Source organism: Oryza glaberrima, chromosome 9 (genome assembly GCF_000147395.1).
Source record: "Oryza glaberrima chromosome 9, OglaRS2, whole genome shotgun sequence".
Taxonomy (NCBI): Eukaryota; Viridiplantae; Streptophyta; class Magnoliopsida; order Poales; family Poaceae; genus Oryza; species Oryza glaberrima.
This window is the reverse complement of record NC_068334.1, coordinates 12,614,909-12,634,520: the sequence shown is the minus strand read 5'-3', so window position 1 is coordinate 12,634,520 and position 19,612 is coordinate 12,614,909.

Below are 19,612 nucleotides of genomic sequence, written 5' to 3'. Positions count from 1 at the left end.
TGAACCTATGCATGCATACTCGCAGTTTCACTAATATGTGCTCATACGGCCGGCCGATAAAAATTTATATATGTACGTCTTCATACTCATTAGGTATATACTTCCTCCGTTTCTAAATATTTAACGTTGTTGACTTTTTTAAACATGTTTGACCATTCGTCTTGTTAAAAAAGAAATTATTAATTCTTTTCCTATCATTTGATTTATTGTTAAATATACTTTTACATATACATACACTTTTACATATTTCATAAAAAAAATTTTAATAAGACGAATAGTCAAACATATGGTAAAAAGTCAACGGTGTCAAACATTTAGAAACGGAGGGAGTATATAGATATATGCATACTCCAAATATAATATTCCTTAGGTATACATACGGCCGTTATTAGTACATATGCATATATATACGGCCGATAAAAAGAAATAAATTGGGTATTCAACAATATTTTTTCCAGTGCATATGCATATGCAGGTGGAAACGAGAGATCGAGAGAGAGAAGTGTACCTGCTGATCCGGGGAGCGAGTTCCAACCAACTGCCCTCGCGATCGCCGTGCGCGGCTTGACGAGAGAGCGGGACGTCGTCCTTCGTCTCGCGTCGGAGCTCGCTGCCATGCGCGCGCGGGTACGTTGTTGACGAGCAGGCGTCCGACGTCCACGGCTCGCGTCGGAGCTCGCCGCCGGCCATGGCCTCCTCCTAGCTCGCTGCTCTCGTCTCTCTGGTGCGCCATGTCTCTCCCTAGCTAGCTAGCTCTCGACTCGACGGACTCAACAGGTGAGATATGGCCAACTATACTGTGATCATGATCCTCTCAGCTGGCTCGATCGATGCACAAGACATGGTAAGAGCTCTCTCTCTCTCGGCTGAAGCTTCTGCTCTAAATTAAGGAAGGGTTGATGTTAGCTGGCAACCGCTTGATTGTTCAGTCTGACTGCGTGGAGGTTGTCGAGATCATGGGCAATTAATGGTGGTTTTACAGCTAAGGTCTTGTTTAGTTCGTGAAAAAGAAAATTTTTTGGTGTCACATCAGATATTTGACCAGATGTAGGAAGGGGTTTTCGGACACGAATGAAAAAAACTAATTTCATAGCTCGCCTGGAAACCGCGAGACGAATCTTTTGAGCCTAATTAATCCGTCATTAGCACATGTGGGTTACTGTAGCACTTATGGCTAATCATGGACTAATTAGGCTCAAAAGATTCGTCTCGCGGTTTCCATCGTAACTGTGCAATTAGGTTTTTTTCATCTATATTTAATACTCCATGCATGTATCTAAAGATTCGATGTGATGTTTTTGGAAAAGAATTAAACCGGGCCTAATTCTGCTGCTGCAATTTATGATGAATGTGTTTTGGTTTGGGGCGGATTCCAGGAGGTTTCAATCGAGCATTTAAACAAGAAAATCAGTTGACACAAGAATTAGCTAGGCCGGCTATGCTTTGCCTTCTGAAAATGGCCATCACCCGCATTGTATTCTTGGCATGCCAACTTCCATCGGATATTACACGCATGTTTTGTGTGGCTGGAAATTGAGATCTGGCCCCAAAAATCAGGCCTTACACAGTGCAAGGCACGCATAAAAAGAGAGATAAACAGGTCTTTGCTTTTTGCCAATAGGAGGGGTAGTCCAGACCTTCTCTCTTCTCTCTGTAGGCTTTTCATGTGAGGAATATTTGCCTTTTGCCGATGGAATGGGTGGTCCAGCCGTCCAGCAGGCTGTTGAGCCCCCAAAATCTGCATTGAGGCATTCACACCAAACTTCCCATGAACTTCCAACTTTCCATCACATCACATCACATCCAAAACTTTTCTACACACATAAACTCCCAACTTGTTTTCCAAACTACCAACTTTCTCTAAACTTCTTTCCAATTTCAGGAACTAAACACAGCATGAGTTGAGGCCCATCCTCAGTGCTGATGACAACATCTTCCATCATCATAGCCTCATAGGGAAAATCCTCAACAACCATGATGCTCTATGATATGATAGTACTCCATGATACAGCTCCTGAAATAGAGGAACAAGATCAGAGATTTGAGTACGGGTAGAAAGCCCATGATACAAAATGTCACAATAGTTGCAGATCGATGGCATTTGACGATTTTGCATCTGTAGTGAGTGGTCATGGTTATACACGGATTCAATCATGAATCGTCATCATACAAGAAGACCCAATAGAATTCTCTACAATTGCACTGCACAAATAGTAACCGGCAGAAATGTTGGGAGCCATAAAATGGTACGATGGATTGGATCGAACTGAAAATGGATTAAACATCTACTTAAATTGGTACTCGCCTTTTTTTTTTTGTTATCAAATTCATCTTCCAAGGTGTTGAAGTATAAGAAAGACTAGATGTTGGGGCGTGCCACCTGCATATAACTTATTTTGAAATTGATGGAAACTGTGACCAACCACATAGAAGAAAATAAAACTAATTTGTTGTGCTGGTAGCAAGACATTAGAAGTTGCTTATCCAGACATTTGTTGTGCTGGTAGCAAGACATTAGAAGATTGTTCCTTCATTAGAAGTTGCTTATTAAGCGATAACTATCGCTGTCCATAAGGTATATTTATACGAAACATTGCCAGAGACAATGAATATATCAAACTTAGAGGATGAGCAATATTGGAATGAAAAATTATGACGAAATAAAATCTTCCTACATCATAGTCACAGGTAGAGTAAGGGATTCAGGATTGATAAATGTTAGGGGTGACTGCATTTATACTTTTACAATCAAAATATGCAAAATCCATGATGTCCATCTTCTGAAAATCTCCAACTTCCTGTAATATAATAAACAACGACACTCCAGCAACAGAAAAAAAGGCATATTATCAACTAAGGGAAGCTACACAAATTGCACTTCATTATATTATCCAATTTATTCACCACAATTTCTTGCAGTGTAATTTTCATTTTCCTTCATATGTAGACTTTGGTTTTCTAAAAAAACCAGTCTCTTAGTTCTGGACATGCTGTCTCTTTTTCTTTTGTAGTTAACTCCATTACATGTTCATGTGAAATTTTGATCTGTCAATAGAGGAGTAAAGGTCTGCTTTGTGATTTATAATCATCTGCGCTGCTACTTTTGCTCCAGTGAACATGCTGGTGGAAAAAGTGGAATCGAACTACTGCAAGATATACTGAAATCAAGTCAGTGAGTAAAATCTGACAAATTATCTTCTGCACTGAAATCTCCTCTGATGCGTTTGAGTGCAAGGTATCCAGTAGCATCACTACTTCTGTGTATTTTTAGAGTATATATTAGTTGCAACTGATAGTCTTTGCATATAATCTATAGGTAATCCTCCACTAGCCATGGCCAATGATCTTCTGAACCCTCCCTGCGTCCTCCTCGCTGCCCGATCCCTCGTCGATTCCGTCGACGTCTTCCTCTTCCACTGCATGCGATGGTATCTGATTCTTCATCTTTCTCCAATTTGTTTGGGTTTCTTTCTTTTTGCTTGAGATTTTCATCCCTGCTTCGCACTGGCCGTGTATTTATTAGTTGCCTCTGTGAATTTGTCTTAGGGATCATTTGGAATTTGGAAAGGAGATAAGCTCATTGAAGGGGTCCCAGAGACGATGGAGCTACTGAGGAAAATGGTATGCATGCATTAGGGAACATCCCTTTATTTATTACATATAATTTTTAGGGGTTGTCTATATATCTGTTGACTGAAAATCCCACCACCAATCATTCAAATTTCGGATTGTTGGATATGCTTTGAGATTCGTGCACAGCCTTAACCCTAACTTTTTCCTCCCGTTCCTCTCCCCCTCGTGCATTCCGCCGCCACCGCTCCCCTCGCGCGCCCATCTCGCCACCGCAACCGCCCCAACGCGCCGCAGCCAGCCTCGTCGGCTAGCCGAAGGGAGTCAACGGCGCCGGCGAGGTCCCCCCGGCCGGCCCCCTCCCCTCCCCCTCCCCCTCCCTGTCCTCTTCTTCCCTCGAGCCGATGGTGGCCGTCTGGAGACGTCTCCAGCGGCGGGGCGCCACCACCGGCCGCCTCCTACTAACACATCTTCCGCTTTGCCCCCGCCTCCTACACCGGCCCACGGCCAGCTTTCGACCCTACGGCTTCGGCGGCGCCACCGCCACCTCGCCGCCCATCCGATCCGCCGCCTACCGCCAGGCTGCCGCCTCCCACGTCCATCCCTCTAAAGCCGGTGAATTCCCCCCTCTTCCCCTCCCCCCCTCCCACCACCACCCCACCCCGGGACCCTAATTCGTCGGCCCTCTACCAGAGTTTGGGTTCGCCGGTGCCGGAGAAGAAGAGGTGGTCGCCGGAATTGGAGAAGAAGAGCATGAATCGTGGAGCACATCTGGTGATCCATAACAAAATTTGCAAGATTTGAGGTTGGATTTTCTATCGATAAAACTTTAGCAATTCCGTAATTTGGGATGTAATGTTTAATTAATGACTAAGTATTGAATTCGTTTCCTCATTTCGGGCTTAGTCGGTAGTAAGCCTAAAATAGAGCCACGGTCTTTGTCACGTCCTGATAAATTCATCCCAAAATAAAAATCATTTTCTAAAAGGAATAATAGAATTAATTAAAATTCGAAAAGAAATTGGCAAACACTAAAATACGTACAAGAAAAATTCGAATGTGGCCCGGAGAATTTTTGTTAAATTCTCCTTGGTCTAAAATGAGCCCTCAAATTTTACTTGAATTTTCAGAGCACCGGAAATAATTATTAAGCAACAAAAACAATTATCGGAGTTTACTAAAAAGAAAAACTAAAAATAAATCCTCCTTCCTCCTTTGGGCCAAGTCTGGCCCAAAGTCCTCTCTCTCTCTCTCTCTCTCTCTCGGCCCGCGGCCAAAGTCCTCCCTTCCTCCCTCTCTTTCTTTCCCTCTCCTTCTCTCCCTCCTCCTCGTGGGCCTCCTCTCCTCCCGGCCCACACCCTCCCCTCCCCTCTCTCTCCCGGGCCTCCCCTCCCTCCTCTCCTCCTGGGCCGGTCGCCCGGCCCAAGCCGAGCCGCGCCAACCCTCTCGTGCCACGCACGTGCGCGCGCTGACCGCGCGACCGCGTGGGGCCCACGCGCCCGGTCGTCGTCCTCCTCCCGCCCAGCTCCTCTCTCTCTCTCCCGAAAAACCCTAGTTTCTTCCTCCCTCAAATCCGCGCGAATCAATTCCCTTATTTCCAAATTAAGTGGGGGCTTTTAATCCCCTTTCCATCCTCTTTGATTTCCCCCGTTTTCCCCCTTGAATGGCACCCCCAATCGTCGGGAACGGCCGCGACTTTCCCGGCCACCAACCATGGCCGCCGGCCGTGTTTCTCGTCGCCGTTCCGCCCTCTCCCATGCCCGGCTCCCTCCCCCATCCTATAAAATGGAACCCCCTCTTTGCGTTCTAAATTCCCGCGTTATCACTGTTTCATTTAGCCATGCCTATTTACCTTTGTTATGACCTTATTATTATTGCTATTGTTTATTATTACCTTGTTCACCCTAGGAAAATAAAACCCCAACTAGTGGGTACTCTATTCATGGTTCCACTAGTATGAATTTAGATAGATGCTTCGCTGAATAATTAGGCAACATTAGGTGGTTTTATAACTTTAGACTTTGGGGATGCTCATATCATTTGGACACTGTGGAATGGTTGGCTTGTGATGGAATTGAACACACACCTCCCCCCTCTATTCAAAACTCCCAAAATGGTTTTAGGCTGGGCTCGAGGTGCAGGGTTTTGCTAGTAGCACCTCGGCCACTATAAGGACCGGTCTTCGGGCCTCTGTTGCAAAGCACTACCGTACTAACCACATGTCTAATGGGTAAGGCTTAACTCGGTGCTCAGTCTTGTCCTGAACAAAAGAACACGGATAGAGATGGATGAAGTCGTTGCGACGATGGATATCTCTGAGGCAAATGAAGGCTACGCGAGCTGCGGCTCGGTAATCGAGATGTCTAGGCAAATGAAGACTACACGGGTCGGTGCCCGTTAGTCGAGATGCCATGGCACTGGACTAGTACGCGGGTGGTCTCACCCCTATGTGTGTGGCGCACCCGGTCTAGATCTTGTTGCTAGGGGCTCAATCCTGGCCTGCCTGTCCCGGGATACCGGCCGTAGGCAGGGTTCGGTCGGTACATTTGTTCACGGCTAGGATGGGTGAAGGGTTATGTCACATGTTTACGACGGGTTCCAAGGCCATGGAATGCGGAGTAAAGATGTGTCTTGTGGGTAAAGACGTACACCTCTGATCAGAGTAAATCTATTCGAATAGTCGAGCCCTCGGATATGGGCAAGCCTAGCAATGTACCCAAGTTAGTGGTTTAATTCTTAAAATTTGCTTAACAACTAAAATATGGAATGGTTGGCCTGGGTTGGCTTGGGACGAGCTGGGACCCAGGTCGGGTTGCCAGTTCGGTCTGAATCATCGTAGGCCTTGGGTTAAGGCAGGTTCGTGTGGGTCCACGGCCTTGATTAATAATATTGTGTAGCTCTAGGATCGTGTTTACAAAATAGCTTTGAGTAACTAAGTGTCTTTTAAATGCCGTTTACTGCAAAACTTAACGCCTATTATTATTACCCCTTGTACCTCCCTTGCATTAATCATGCATCTCCCGGTGGGACTTGCTGAGTACGGTGGTTGTACTCATTCTTGCTCTATCTTCCCCCCCCCCTCAGTAAGAGAAGCTTTGGAGAAGAAGTTCTAGGTGGAGTCCTGGCTTATACCCCAGTTGAGCGCCTGTGAAGATGGAGCCGTAGGCCCGCTAGTCCGCTGCTATTTATTTTTGTTTGTCAGGCCTGAAGTGCCTTTGTAATAATGTAAATATTATCGATATAATAAAGATGTTCCTTTTGTATCATGTTTGTTTGGTGTACCCCGGCTTTTCCTAGGACGGGGATTAATACACTAGCGTTCGGGAAAAGGCAATTTTCTCGGTCGCGACAGTCTTGTGCTTCTTAATTATTAATTAATTCGTCGCAAACTCGGATCACATCAAGCTTTTGTTGAAAGTCAAATTAACTATGAATGCGTTAATGCTAGGACTGCTGCAAACAATTACTCCCTCTGTTCGAAATTATAACTCGTTTTGGCATTTCAAGATACATACATAGCTTTTGTTATGCACCTAGATACTACGTTATACTTAGATAGATAGCAAAAGCTATGTACGTAAGAAAGAAGAAAGCTTTTAATAACACCTGTGGTAAGCCTGATCTCTCCCATTTGAGCAATATTACAGTCATTGAGGAGGTACCATGAGTTACCATTTTTTCTATTATAAATTTAGTATCTCTTGGTACCTAGGTACCATGAGGTACCAAATTTTATACTAAATTTTTGGTACCTCGTGGTACCTCCTTAAGGACCGTAGAATTGCTCCTCCCATTTAAATAACAAGCGAATTCATGTTTCATTAGTCTAACTGTCAGGTAAAAAATTTCCAAATGATCAAGACAAGTACATTAGAGCCATTACAAGGCAGTCTCTGCCGAGCTCACTTACAAAGAAATACCATACTTGCAGTTCATTTGCGAAATGCAGAACTCGTCATGGGGAGATAATAACAGCCAAGATGTATATATGTATTCCATGGGAAATAGTTTCAATATCCCAGTCTTCATACCCGTTTGATGCGATGATAAATAGCGTTACATATCTCATGCTTGTCAAAGAGAAATTTATTTGGCCCTGGACGGTAGGAGGAAAAGTAACATTATCCCTATCCACAAGATGGTTTGGCTACTGACAGTAAACAGGGCACATCGGTCCCTGCCTAATAATTTTATGCAATCAACACTAATAATTTTATTTTATTTTTTTAAAGACGCAAGGCAGAAGGAGCTCTGCCTATTCAATTAAGGAAGGAAAGAAACATGTTTATGTACAGCCCATCACCCCTATGACGGGTGCAAAAAGGTATGCCCATTGCCTTCAAAAAAAAAAAACTAATCTCCTCTCCTCCTCCCAAAAGTTTCTCAATCGGGCTGTAGTTAACATGCCATTAGTGCAAGATATGTCTACACACTAGCAAAATAAATCCTCATTCAGTTTTTGTTTATTGAGGGTGGCTTAAAGATACATATTTACGGTGGCGTGCACTTTTATGTCTTTATGTAACCATAAAAAGAATATAAATACCGATGTGATATGATCATCAAGTATATGCGTACAACCAAGTATGAGAAATATAAAACATTGCCAAATAATACCTCGGATGAATGAAGAATGTACATTGTACAAGATATTCAAGTCCAATGAGCTTTGGAATACAGTTCGACCTCCAGAAACAGCACTGACTTCAAACGGACCTATCGTCTTCATGTTAAGTCCGATTTAGGTGATCTTAGACTTAATGGAAAGCTTATATCACCACCTTTCAAACGCATCCGGTATCATATCCAAATTCATTCCGAGTCAAAGTAAATCGTGAAAACAAGATAGTGTTGTTGCTGAAACCGAACTTGGGCCTTAGACCTTGGGCCTTGTAATAGACTAGGCCCATCTCGGAAGCGTCTCCCTCCACCTCCACGAATTAGCACTTAACCCTAGATCTATTTTTCTCTATAAATGTCTATGTACACCCTTTAGAACAATTGGATTTTGTTTAGTTGAATCTTGCCAAGTGCCATTCACATTGTCTCTAGTCCTCGCTCGATTAGTCGATGACTATAGATTCAGACCCCAATAGTTGGTGTCTTGATTTGCCGGGTTGATTAGATCTACCACTTCAATTGCAACTATTCCTCTGTGCTTAATCCCCTATTTGCAATATTTGATTGCACCTTATCTTGTTCTTGCATTGCATTGCAGGGATCATCGGCGTGTCACGATTGGTACGACATCACCTGTGGTGTAGCGATTGCACAACGTTCTAGACTTGTTCTGTTGGTAGCCACGTCGCAAACGTCACACTCGATCAATGCGAGTTATCCCCTCACCAGAAGATCGGGCCACGAGAGAGAGTCATCAGTTGATATTAGAGCTTCGGTTGCCTGGTGAGGATTATAGTTTTATAGATTTATTTTTCTTACCCATCATCTACCATACAGACACAGCAATACAACGCTTTTATTTTTCCTTCACCGAACCCTAGTTTTGGGCCGTGCAATTTTCATTCAGTTTTGCTTTGTTGAGTTTTAGATCATCGTCGTGTCAAAAGCGCTGGTGTTAGTTGTAACTCAGTCTTAGTTTTGAGTCTTAGCATATATACCATCGCTAGAAGTCTTGTTGCTCTCTTGCGAGTGCTTGCATGCGACTCTTTTGTGCTGCTTTTGCATCAGATTGAAAAAAAAAATCAACTGATTGATCGATTCATGATATGGTTGGTTACTTGCGCAAGGAATTGTAGGGATCTGTTTCCTCTAAATTTTTCAGTCAGTTTCCTTTTTAGTTGGGGATTATCTCCATTGTTTCCTCCTACTGTACGTGCGCAACGCATAAATTGGGTGGACCCCTTGCTTATCTCGTGCATGCAAGTTCAATCTCCTTGCTTTTCGGTTTCTTTGTTTGAGTAGGTAAACACCCTAACCACCTTGGAGTATATCTTTTTTATTTTACTTAGAGAACATACTCTAGTACATACTCTAAGAGAACATACTCTAGTACATACGCCCATATAGTAGTATGAACCTATGCATGCATACTCGCAGTTTCACTAATATGTGCTCATACGGCCGGCCGATAAAAATTTATATATGTACGTCTTCATACTCATTAGGTATATACTTCCTCCGTTTCTAAATATTTAACGTTGTTGACTTTTTTAAACATGTTTGACCATTCGTCTTGTTAAAAAAGAAATTATTAATTCTTTTCCTATCATTTGATTTATTGTTAAATATACTTTTACATATACATACACTTTTACATATTTCATAAAAAAAATTTTAATAAGACGAATAGTCAAACATATGGTAAAAAGTCAACGGTGTCAAACATTTAGAAACGGAGGGAGTATATAGATATATGCATACTCCAAATATAATATTCCTTAGGTATACATACGGCCGTTATTAGTACATATGCATATATACGGCCGATAAAAAGAAATAAATTGGGTATTCAACAATATTTTTTCCAGTGCATATGCATATGCAGGTGGAAACGAGAGATCGAGAGAGAGAAGTGTACCTGCTGATCCGGGGAGCGAGTTCCAACCAACTGCCCTCGCGATCGCCGTGCGCGGCTTGACGAGAGAGCGGGACGTCGTCCTTCGTCTTGCGTCGGAGCTCGCTGCCATGCGCGCGCGGGTACGTTGTTGACGAGCAGGCGTCCGACGTCCACGGCTCGCGTCGGAGCTCGCCGCCGGCCATGGCCTCCTCCTAGCTCGCTGCTCTCGTCTCTCTGGTGCGCCATGTCTCTCCCTAGCTAGCTAGCTCTCGACTCGACGGACTCAACAGGTGAGATATGGCCAACTATACTGTGATCATGATCCTCTCAACTGGCTCGATCGATGCACAAGACATGGTAAGAGCTCTCTCTCTCTCGGCTGAAGCTTCTGCTCTAAATTAAGGAAGGGTTGATGTTAGCTGGCAACCGCTTGATTGTTCAGTCTGACTGCGTGGAGGTTGTCGAGATCATGGGCAATTAATGGTGGTTTTACAGCTAAGGTCTTGTTTAGTTCGTGAAAAAGAAAATTTTTTGGTGTCACATCAGATATTTGACCAGATGTAGGAAGGGGTTTTCGGACACGAATGAAAAAACTAATTTCATAGCTCGCCTGGAAACCGCGAGACGAATCTTTGGAGCCTAATTAATCCGTCATTAGAACATGTGGGTTACTGTAGCACTTATGGCTAATCATGGACTAATTAGGCTCAAAAGATTCGTCTCGCGGTTCCCATCGTAACTGTGCAATTAGGTCTTTTTCATCTATATTTAATACTCCATGCATGTATCTAAAGATTCGATGTGATGTTTTTGGAAAAGAATTTTGGGTAACTAAACCGGGCCTAATTCTGCTGCTGCAATTTATGATGAATGTGTCTTGGTTTGGGGCGGATTCCATGAGGTTTCAATCGAGCATTTAAACAAGAAAATCAGTTAACACATGAATTAGCTAGGCCGGCTATGCTTTGCCTTCTGAAAATGGCCATCACCCGCATTGTATTCTTGGCATGCCAACTTCCATCGGATATTACACGCATGTTTTGTGTGGCTGGAAATTGAGATCTGGCCCCAAAAATCAGGCCTTACACAGTACAAGGCACGCATAAAAAGAGAGATAAACAGGTCTTTGCTTTTTGCCAATAGGAGGGGTAGTCCAGACCTTCTCTCTTCTCTCTGCAGGCTTTTCATGTGAGGAATATTTCGGACCGTTCGATATGCTTTGAGATTCGTGCACAGCCTTAACCCTAACTTTTTCCTCCCGTTCCTCTCCCCCTCGTGCATTCCGCCGCCACCGCTCCCCTCGCGCGCCCATCTCGCCACCGCAACCGCCCCAACGCGCCGCAGCCAGCCTCGTCGGCTAGCCGAAGGGAGTCAACGGCGCCGGCGAGGTCCCCCAGGCCGGCCCCCTCCCCTCCCCCTCCCCATCCCTGTCCTCTTCTTCCCTCGAGCCGATGGCGGCCGTCTGGAGACGTCTCCAGCGGCGGGGCGCCACCACCGGCCGCCTCCTACTAACACATCTTCCGCTTTGCCCCCGCCTCCTACACCGGCCCACGGCCAGCTTCCGACCCTACGGCTTCGGCGGTGCCACCGCCACCTCGCCGCCCATCCGATCCGCCGCCTACCGCCAGGCTGCCGCCTCCCACGTCCATCCCTCTAAAGCCGGTGAATTCCCCCCTCTTCCCCTCCCCCCCCCCACCCACCACCACCCCACCCCGGGACCCTAATTCGTCGGCCCTCTACCAGAGTTTGGGTTCGCCGGTGCCGGAGATGAAGAGGTGGTCGGCGGAATTGGAGAAGAAGAGCATGAATCGTGAAGCACATCTGGTGATCCATAACAAAATTTGCAAGATTTGAGGTTGGATTTTCTATCGATAAAACTTTAGCAATTCCGTAATTTGGGATGTAATGTTTAGTTAATGACTAAGTATTGAATTCGTTTCCTCATTTCGGGCTTAGTCGGTAGTAAGCCTAAAATAGAGCCACGGTCTTGTGCTTCTTAATTATTAATTAATTCGTCGCAAACTCGGATCACATCAAGCTTTTGTTGAAAGACAAATTAAATATGAATGCGTTAATGCTAGGACTGCTGCTAACAATTACTCCCTCTGTTCGAAATTATAACTCGTTTTGGCATTTCAAGATACATACATAGCTTTTGTTATGCACCTAGATACTACGTTATACTTAGATAGATAGCAAAAGCTATGTACGTAAGAAAGAAGAAAGCTTTTAATAACACCTGTGGTAAGCCTGATCTCTCCCATTTGAGCAATATTACAGTCATTGAGGAGGTACCGTGAGTTACCATTTTTTCTATTATAAATTTAGTATCTCTTGGTACCTAGGTACCATGAGGTACCAAATTTTATACTAAATTTTTGGTACCTCGTGGTACCTCCTTAAGGACCGTAGAATTGCTCCTCCCATTTAAATAACAAGCGAATTCATGTTTCATTAGTCTAACTGTCAGGTAAAAAATTTCCAAATGATCAAGACAAGTACATTAGAGCCATTACAAGGCAGTCTCTGCCGAGCTCACTTACAAAGAAATACCATACTTGCAGTTCATTTGCGAAATGCAGAACTCGTCATGGGGAGATAATAACAGCCAAGATGTATATATGTATTCCATGGGAAATAGTTTCAATATCCCAGTCTTCATACCCGTTTGATGCGATGATAAATAGCGTTACATATCTCATGCTTGTCAAAGAGAAATTTATTTGGCCCTGGACGGTAGGAGGAAAAGTAACATTATCCTTATCCACAAGATGGTTTGGCTACTGACAGTAAACAGGGCACATCGGTCCCTGCCTAATAATTTTATGCAATCAAGACTAATAATTTTATTTTATTTTTTTAAAGACGCAAGGCAGAAGGAGCTCTGCCTATTCAATTAAGGAAGGAAAGAAACATGTTTATGTACAGCCCATCACCCCTATGACGGGTGCAAAAAGGTATGCCTATTGCCTTCAAAAAAAAAAAACTAATCTCCTCTCCTCCTCCCAAAAGTTTCTCAATCGGGCTGTAGTTAACATGCCATTAGTGCAAGATATGTCTACACACTAGCAAAATAAATCCTCATTCAGTTTTTGTTTATTGAGGGTGGCTTAAAGATACATATTTACGGTGGCGTGCACTTTTGTGTCTTTATGTAACCATAAAAAGAATATAAATACCGATGTGATATGATCATCAAGTATATGCGTACAACCAAGTATGAGAAATATAAAACATTGCCAAATAATACCTCGGATGAATGAAGAATGTACATTGTACAAGATATTCAAGTCCGATGAGTTTTGGAATACAGTTCGACCTCCAGAAACAGCACTGACTTCAAACGGACCTATCGTCTTCATGTTAAGTCCGATTTGGGTGATCTTAGACTTAATGGAAAGCTTATATCACCACCTTTCAAACGCATCCGGTATCATATCCAAATTCATTCCGAGTCAAAGGAAATCGTGAAAACAAGATAGTGTTGTTGCTGAAACCGAACTTGGGCCTTAGACCTTGGGCCTTGTAATAGACTAGTCCCATCTCGGAAGCGTCTCCCTCCACCTCCACGAATTAGCACTTAACCCTAGATCTATTTTTCTCTATAAATGTCTATGTACACCCTTTAGAACAATTAGATTTTGTTTAGTTGAATCTTGCCAAATGCCATTCACATTGTCTCTAGTCCTCGCTCGATTAGTCGATGACTATAGATTCAGACCCCAATAGTTGGTGTCTTGATTTGCCGGGTTGATTAGATCTACCACTTCAATTGCAACTATTCCTTTGTGCTTAATCCCCTATTTGCAATATTTGATTGCACCTTATCTTGTTCTTGCATTGCATTGCAGGGATCATCGGCGTGTCACGATTGGTACGACATCACCTGTGGTGTAGCGATTGCACAATGTTCTAGACTTGTTCTGTTGGTAGCCACGTCGCAAACGTCACACTCGATCAAAGCGAGTTATCCCCTCACCAGAAGATCGGGCCACGAGAGAGAGAGAGAGTCATCGGTTGATATTAGAGCTTCGCTTGCCTGGTGAGGACTATAGTTTTATAGATTTATTTTTCTTACCCATCATCTACCATACAGACACAGCAATACAACGCTTTTATTTTTCCTTCACCGAACCCTAGTTTTGGGCCGTGCAATTTTCATTCAGTTTTGCTTTGTTGAGTTTTAGATCATCGTCGTGTCTAAAGTGCTGGTGTTAGTTGTAACTCAGTCTTAGTTTTGAGTCTTAGCATATATACCATCGCTAGAAGTCTTGTTGCTCTCTTGCGTGTGCTTGCATGCGACTCTTTTGTGCTGCTTTTGCGTCAGATTGAAAAAAAAATCAACTGATTGATCGATTCATGATATGGTTGGTTACTTGCGCAAGGAATTGTAGGGATCTGTTTCCTCTAAATTTTTCAGTCAGTTTCCTTTTTTAGTTGGGGATTATCTCCATTGTTTCCTCCTACTGTACGTGCGCAACGCATAAATTGGGTGGACCCCTTGCTTATCTCGTGCATCCAAGTTCAATCTCCTTGCTTTTCGGTTTCTTTGTTTGAGTAGGTAAACACCCTAACCACCTTGGAGTATATCTTTTTTATTTTGCTTAGAGAACATACTCTAGTACATATGCTAAGAGAACATACTCTAGTACATACGCCCATATAGTAGTATGAACCTATGCATGCATACTCGCAGTTTCACTAATATGGGCTCATACGGCCGGCCGATAAAAATTTATGTATGTACGTCTTCATACTCATTAGGTATATACTCCCTCCGTTTCTAAATATTTAACGTTGTTGACTTTTTTAAATATGTTTGACCATTCGTCTTATTAAAAAAAGCAATTATTAATTCTTTTCCTATCATTTGATTTATTGTTAAATATACTTTTATATTTACATACACTTTTACATATTTCATAAAAAATAATTTAATAAGACGAATAGTCAAACATAGGGTAAAAAGTCAACGGTGTCAAATATTTAGAAACGGAGGGAGTATATAGATATATGCATACTCCAAATATAATATTCCTTAGGTATACATACGGCCGGTATTAGTACATATGCATATATATACGGCCGACAAAAAGAAATAAATTGGGTATTCAACAATATTTTTTCCAATGCATATGCATATGCAGGTGGAAACAAGAGATCGAGAGAGATAAGTGTACCTGCTGATCCGGGGAGCGAGTTCCAACCAACTGCCCTCGCGATCGCCGTGCGCGGCTTGACGAGAGAGCGGGACGTCGTCCTTCGTCTCGCGTCGGAGCTCGATGCCATGCGCGCGTGGGTACGTTGTTGACGAGCAGGCGGCCGACGTCCACGGCTCGCGTCGGAGCTCGCCGCCGGCCATGGCCTCCTCCTAGCTCGCTGCTCTCGTCTCTCTGGTGCACCATGTCTCTCCCTAGCTAGCTAGCTCTCGACTCGACGGACTCAACAGGTGAGATATGGCCAACTATACTGTGATCATGATCCTCTCAGCTGGCTCGATCGATGCACAAGACATGGTAAGAGCTCTCTCTCTCTCGGCTGATGCTTCTGCTCTAAATTAAGGAAGGGTTGATGTTAGCTGGCAACCGCTTGATTGTTCAGTCTGACTGCGTGGAGGTTGTCGAGATCATGGGCAATTAATGGTGGTTTTACAGCTAAGGTCTTGTTTAGTTCGTGAAAAAGAAAATTTTTTGGTGTCACATCAGATATTTGACCAGATGTAGGAAGGGGTTTTCGGACACGAATGAAAAAAACTAATTTCATAGCTCGCCTGGAAACCGCGAGACGAATCTTTTGAGCCTAATTAATCCGTCATTAGCACATGTGGGTTACTGTAGCACTTATGGCTAATCATGGACTAATTAGGCTCAAAAGATTCGTCTCGCGGTTTCCATCGTAACTGTGCAATTAGGTTTTTTTCATCTATATTTAATACTCCATGCATGTATCTAAAGATTCGATGTGATGTTTTTGGAAAAGAATTAAACCGGGCCTAATTCTGCTGCTGCAATTTATGATGAATGTGTTTTGGTTTGGGGCGGATTCCAGGAGGTTTCAATCGAGCATTTAAACAAGAAAATCAGTTGACACAAGAATTAGCTAGGCCGGCTATGCTTTGCCTTCTGAAAATGGCCATCACCCGCATTGTATTCTTGGCATGCCAACTTCCATCGGATATTACACGCATGTTTTGTGTGGCTGGAAATTGAGATCTGGCCCCAAAAATCAGGCCTTACACAGTGCAAGGCACGCATAAAAAGAGAGATAAACAGGTCTTTGCTTTTTGCCAATAGGAGGGGTAGTCCAGACCTTCTCTCTTCTCTCTGTAGGCTTTTCATGTGAGGAATATTTGCCTTTTGCCGATGGAATGGGTGGTCCAGCCGTCCAGCAGGCTGTTGAGCCCCCAAAATCTGCATTGAGGCATTCACACCAAACTTCCCATGAACTTCCAACTTTCCATCACATCACATCACATCCAAAACTTTTCTACACACATAAACTCCCAACTTGTTTTCCAAACTACCAACTTTCTCTAAACTTCTTTCCAATTTCAGGAACTAAACACAGCATGAGTTGAGGCCCATCCTCAGTGCTGATGACAACATCTTCCATCATCATAGCCTCATAGGGAAAATCCTCAACAACCATGATGCTCTATGATATGATAGTACTCCATGATACAGCTCCTGAAATAGAGGAACAAGATCAGAGATTTGAGTACGGGTAGAAAGCCCATGATACAAAATGTCACAATAGTTGCAGATCGATGGCATTTGACGATTTTGCATCTGTAGTGAGTGGTCATGGTTATACACGGATTCAATCATGAATCGTCATCATACAAGAAGACCCAATAGAATTCTCTACAATTGCACTGCACAAATAGTAACCGGCAGAAATGTTGGGAGCCATAAAATGGTACGATGGATTGGATCGAACTGAAAATGGATTAAACATCTACTTAAATTGGTACTCGCCTTTTTTTTTTTGTTATCAAATTCATCTTCCAAGGTGTTGAAGTATAAGAAAGACTAGATGTTGGGGCGTGCCACCTGCATATAACTTATTTTGAAATTGATGGAAACTGTGACCAACCACATAGAAGAAAATAAAACTAATTTGTTGTGCTGGTAGCAAGACATTAGAAGTTGCTTATCCAGACATTTGTTGTGCTGGTAGCAAGACATTAGAAGATTGTTCCTTCATTAGAAGTTGCTTATTAAGCGATAACTATCGCTGTCCATAAGGTATATTTATACGAAACATTGCCAGAGACAATGAATATATCAAACTTAGAGGATGAGCAATATTGGAATGAAAAATTATGACGAAATAAAATCTTCCTACATCATAGTCACAGGTAGAGTAAGGGATTCAGGATTGATAAATGTTAGGGGTGACTGCATTTATACTTTTACAATCAAAATATGCAAAATCCATGATGTCCATCTTCTGAAAATCTCCAACTTCCTGTAATATAATAAACAACGACACTCCAGCAACAGAAAAAAAGGCATATTATCAACTAAGGGAAGCTACACAAATTGCACTTCATTATATTATCCAATTTATTCACCACAATTTCTTGCAGTGTAATTTTCATTTTCCTTCATATGTAGACTTTGGTTTTCTAAAAAAACCAGTCTCTTAGTTCTGGACATGCTGTCTCTTTTTCTTTTGTAGTTAACTCCATTACATGTTCATGTGAAATTTTGATCTGTCAATAGAGGAGTAAAGGTCTGCTTTGTGATTTATAATCATCTGCGCTGCTACTTTTGCTCCAGTGAACATGCTGGTGGAAAAAGTGGAATCGAACTACTGCAAGATATACTGAAATCAAGTCAGTGAGTAAAATCTGACAAATTATCTTCTGCACTGAAATCTCCTCTGATGCGTTTGAGTGCAAGGTATCCAGTAGCATCACTACTTCTGTGTATTTTTAGAGTATATATTAGTTGCAACTGATAGTCTTTGCATATAATCTATAGGTAATCCTCCACTAGCCATGGCCAATGATCTTCTGAACCCTCCCTGCGTCCTCCTCGCTGCCCGATCCCTCGTCGATTCCGTCGACGTCTTCCTCTTCCACTGCATGCGATGGTATCTGATTCTTCATCTTTCTCCAATTTGTTTGGGTTTCTTTCTTTTTGCTTGAGATTTTCATCCCTGCTTCGCACTGGCCGTGTATTTATTAGTTGCCTCTGTGAATTTGTCTTAGGGATCATTTGGAATTTGGAAAGGAGATAAGCTCATTGAAGGGGTCCCAGAGACGATGGAGCTACTGAGGAAAATGGTATGCATGCATTAGGGAACATCCCTTTATTTATTACATATAATTTTTAGGGGTTGTCTATATATCTGTTGACTGAAAATCCCACCACCAATCATTCAAATTTCGGATTGTTGGATATGCTTTGAGATTCGTGCACAGCCTTAACCCTAACTTTTTCCTCCCGTTCCTCTCCCCCTCGTGCATTCCGCCGCCACCGCTCCCCTCGCGCGCCCATCTCGCCACCGCAACCGCCCCAACGCGCCGCAGCCAGCCTCGTCGGCTAGCCGAAGGGAGTCAACGGCGCCGGCGAGGTCCCCCCGGCCGGCCCCCTCCCCTCCCCCTCCCCCTCCCTGTCCTCTTCTTCCCTCGAGCCGATGGTGGCCGTCTGGAGACGTCTCCAGCGGCGGGGCGCCACCACCGGCCGCCTCCTACTAACACATCTTCCGCTTTGCCCCCGCCTCCTACACCGGCCCACGGCCAGCTTTCGACCCTACGGCTTCGGCGGCGCCACCGCCACCTCGCCGCCCATCCGATCCGCCGCCTACCGCCAGGCTGCCGCCTCCCACGTCCATCCCTCTAAAGCCGGTGAATTCCCCCCTCTTCCCCTCCCCCCCCTCCCACCACCACCCCACCCCGGGACCCTAATTCGTCGGCCCTCTACCAGAGTTTGGGTTCGCCGGTGCCGGAGAAGAAGAGGTGGTCGCCGGAATTGGAGAAGAAGAGCATGAATCGTGGAGCACATCTGGTGATCCATAACAAAATTTGCAAGATTTGAGGTTGGATTTTCTATCGATAAAACTTTAGCAATTCCGTAATTTGGGATGTAATGTTTAATTAATGACTAAGTATTGAATTCGTTTCCTCATTTCGGGCTTAGTCGGTAGTAAGCCTAAAATAGAGCCACGGTCTTTGTCACGTCCTGATAAATTCATCCCAAAATAAAAATCATTTTCTAAAAGGAATAATAGAATTAATTAAAATTCGAAAAGAAATTGGCAAACACTAAAATACGTACAAGAAAAATTCGAATGTGGCCCGGAGAATTTTTGTTAAATTCTCCTTGGTCTAAAATGAGCCCTCAAATTTTACTTGAATTTTCAGAGCACCGGAAATAATTATTAAGCAACAAAAACAATTATCGGAGTTTACTAAAAAGAAAAACTAAAAATAAATCCTCCTTCCTCCTTTGGGCCAAGTCTGGCCCAAAGTCCTCTCTCTCTCTCTCTCTCTCTCTCTCGGCCCGCGGCCAAAGT